Source organism: Triticum aestivum, chromosome 4B, assembly GCF_018294505.1.
Source record: "Triticum aestivum cultivar Chinese Spring chromosome 4B, IWGSC CS RefSeq v2.1, whole genome shotgun sequence".
NCBI classification, from domain to species: Eukaryota; Viridiplantae; Streptophyta; class Magnoliopsida; order Poales; family Poaceae; genus Triticum; species Triticum aestivum.
This window is the reverse complement of record NC_057804.1, coordinates 459,591,384-459,595,350: the sequence shown is the minus strand read 5'-3', so window position 1 is coordinate 459,595,350 and position 3,967 is coordinate 459,591,384. Positions and strand designations below refer to the sequence as shown.

General features: G+C 48.7%; 1 long non-coding RNA gene across 1 annotated transcript; it reads left to right on the top strand.

Annotated features, from left to right (window-relative positions):
* The first annotated feature begins 862 nt into the window (after window positions 1-862).
* LOC123092705 (uncharacterized) lies at window positions 863-2,988 on the top strand. Its single transcript, XR_006444811.1, has 2 exons — window positions 863-2,029; window positions 2,278-2,988. It is a non-coding gene; the product is annotated as an uncharacterized lncRNA (long non-coding RNA).
* Window positions 2,989-3,967: the final 979 nt, after the last annotated feature.

Here is a 3,967-nt window from a genome sequence, read left to right as displayed (position 1 = left end):
GCTGGACTGTTGGGCTATGAAGATACAAGACAGAAGATCTTCCCGTGTCCGGATGGGACTCTCCTTGGCGTTGATGGCAAGCTTGGTGATTCGAATATGTAGATTCCTTTCTTTGTAACCGACTTTGTATAACCCTAGTCCCCTCCGGTGTCTATATAAACCGGAGGGTTTAGTCCGTAGAGGTGATCATAATCATAGGCTAGACTTCTAGGGTTTAGCCATTATGATCTCGTGGTAGATCAACTCTTGTAATACTCATATTTATCAAGATCAATCAAGCCGGAAGTAGGGTATTACCTCCATAGAGAGGGCCCGAACCTGGGTAAACATTGTGTCCCCGCCTCCTGTTACCATTAGCCTTAGACGCACAGTTCGGGACCCCCTACCCGAGATCCGCCGTTTTGACACCGACACCAGGTGGCCCACAAGGCAAGGGGGCGCGCCCCCACCCTTGTGGATGGCTGGTGGCCTCCCTCTGGTGCTTTCTTCGCCCAATATTTTTATTAGTTTCAAAATAACTCTCCGTGAAGTTTCAGGACTTTTGGAGTTGTGCAGAATAGGTCTCTAATATTTGCTCCTTTTCTAATTCAGAATTCCAGTTGTCGGCATTCTCCCTCTACACGTAAACCTTGTAAATAAGAGAGAACGACATAAGTATTGTGCTATATTGTGTAATAACAACCCATAATGCAATAAATATTAATATAAAAGCATGATGCAAAATGGACGTATCAACTCCCCCAAGCTTAGACCTCGCTTGTCCTCAAGCGAAAGCCGAAATCGAAAAATATGTCCACATGTTTAGATATAGAGGTGTTGATAAAATAAAATACAGACATGAGGTGATCATGATATTCTTTAGAACAGCAACATATAATGTCATATAATTTCTTATGGTAAAGTAACAATTCATTCACAAGGTAAAGTATGAATCGGAAACTTCATTGAAAAGTAACAAACTATGATCTCGGTCATTGAAGCAATTGCAATTTATCATAACATCGGAAAGAGTCAATTAGCTTTTCAACAAGTCCACGTACTCAACTATCATTTAGTCTTTCACAATTGCTAATACTTACGTGATACTTATGGGTTCGAAGCTTCAATCCGACACACAGAAAGATAGGGGCTTATAGTTTCGCCTCCCAACCTTTTACCTCAAGGGTAATGATGGGTCTATTATGATAACACCCTCTAGAGTCTTATTCACACCAAACCCTTATTCTGCTAACACCCCCGAACGAACAAATATAATAAGAACCCACACCTCCTCCCACAACCACCCACCAGCCCCCACGATCGACCACTCTCCCCAATCTCCACGACCTGCCTCCACTGCCGCATCTGCGCCAAGCCCCGCCGCCCACCACCACCTACCCGGCAACCGGCGACCAGGGGGACGGACCCAACCACCGCACCCCACCACCACCATCTCCCTCGCGCCACCAGCCTCCCCTGCCCCGCCTTCCTATCTCGATCGCCGCCGCCGCGGCACAGGCCCCCCCGACCAGCCAACTACCTCCGGCGGCCAAGGCCGCCCAGCCAACTACCTCCGGCGGCCAAGGCCGCCCAGCAACAACCAGATCCGGTGGGATCCGACTCCACCTCCCCTAGTCTCCCCCTCCCCAACCGCCCAGTCACCGGCCAAGGCGCACCGAGGCACCGCCCTCCCTCCCGGCTAGCTGCGCTGCCGAGCCGCTTCTCGCGACGCCTCCCCTCCCCGCGCGCGAGGTCCTGCGCTCTGAACGGAGGCGTGGACACCCGCGGCGGCGCCGTGTATCTCCCACGACAAGGCCCCCTCCCCACCCCCAAGGCAGCAATCGGCTCCACGCCACTGACCCTCCCCTCTTCTCCTCTGCCTCGGTCACATTGAGGGCTGACGGGTGCATCTAGCTCCGCTGCTTGCCGGCGTCTACAACCCGTGCAGTGACAAGTTGAAAAACGGAAGGAGGAGCACCTCCTCAAGCCTCCGTTAAGAGCGCAGGACCTGCGGGACAGCCCTCCCTTTCCAAGCACGCGGCTGAGCCAGGTGAGAAAAACAGCCATGGCCCCTCCCCTCTCCAACTGCACTTCCTGTCGTGCTTTCCTCTGGGTGGGTCGTCGCAGTCCACTTGGCGTGCGTGCGTAGCTTCCCTAGCGCGACGACGGGCCCACAGGAGCTGCAGCGGCGACGGTAGTTTACTGGGTTCTGAAAAAGTGACATGTGGTTCGCTTTCGGGATACAACAAGTTCAGTTTACTGGGTTCCAATTCAATTTCAATTGTTTTTGTTATTCAGGTTGGTTGTTTAGAGGTTTTACAAGTTGTTTGAAGTTCAGTTCGGCCGCGACAGAGCTCCCCGTCGTGTAGTCCACTTCACACCCACCGGCGTGTTCTCCCTTCCTCCTCTGCGTGACCCATCATGCTGTCCACATTGCCACGCTCCTGGGGTTTCAGGGCTGCACCGACGACATAACGGCGAGCGGGAGAGAAGGAGCATGTGCGCGTGCAGTGCGGTTCGCCTCGTCCGTCCAGTTCCCCAATACAAGGCTGCAGTTTTCCTTTTCCCCGATGATGAAGACAGTCAGATTTGTTGCATCTTGTGCATATTGCAGGATTTTGAAAAAAGCAATGTGAAGGTTTCATCAAGATCTCGCGCAATCCATCTCACAGCCTAGCTCTGCATCGACGCCTAGGCAATTTCTGTTTCTGTGACTTGCGATGTTGGTGGTAATTTGATGAAGCATCAAGCCGGTAATTTGATGAAGCATCAAGCCACGCAGGCGTCGATGTTGGTGGACTTGCGATGCAGAGCAGTTTCTGTGATCGTTGTCGTGTAACCCATTGCTGCTAGCCTGTGGTTCGTTGTATGTGGGTGTGCGCTTCAGCCTCCGTGGGTGTGCGGGTGGGAGACCAATTACTGCTGCTCAGTTTGTTGTGTAGAGAAGAAAACTGAAGTGCACTACAATACAGTTTCTTTTTGTAAAATGCAGACATTACCTTTTGCTTTTGTTTTTGGACTCACGTACTCATACAGATGGTTCGCTAGCTTGTTCCTGCCATAGTGGTTCACTTGTTCGAAGTTCTTTGTCATACGTAGTAAAAGGACAAGAACAAAAATAGTGAAGAATAAACTAATTTGTAGTTGATCGACAACCACAAAAACGGTGAAGAATAAACAAAAAATGTGGTTTCTCTTGTCGTGTTTAATGGTTAACTTTTCCTTTTGATATTTTTCAAAGGGATGTGAAAAAAAAAGATTCAAACGGCATGCAACAGCAGTGCACACTTTGAAAAAAAATAAAACCTAATGCGGTTGACTAATCTGATTGTGGCTGTGTGAAAATATTGAATGGGTATGTATGTATTGAAGCTCATTTTGTTCTCTCACGCAGTTCGCTATTAAACTCCTTCGTGGTTTACTTGGTAAACAGAAAACAAAAACATCTCAAAAGAAGATCACTTCTTATTAGATGTAGTTCACTCGCTCAGTCCGTGCGGTCCACTCGCCCGGTCTATGCACACACAAAAAAAATAGTTTGGAAAAAACTCACGCGGTTTACTTTCGGTAGTGTCAAGGCGGTTTACTTTCGGTAGTGTCAAGGCCTGTTTACGGTAGTCTCGAGGTTCACTTTTCATAGTATTGCGGTTCACCAACGCTCGACATGAAGTGCACTCCACATCGTTTGGGAAAATTTACGTCTCACAAAAAAGAAATCATGCAGTGCACTTGTTCGTCTGATGAAGTGTGCTATTTCGTCTGAAGCAGTGTGTTCTTCTTTCCTCGTCCGAGAAAAAATACGTCTAAACAAAAAGAAACCATGCAGTGCACTTGCCCATCTAATGAAGTGCGGTATTTCGTCTGAAGCAGTGTGTTCTTCTTTTCTCGTCCGAGAAAAAATATGTCTAAACAAAAAGAAACCATGTAGTGCACTTGCCCATCTGATGCAGTGTGGTATTTTGTCTGAAGCAATGCGTTCTTCTGTCCG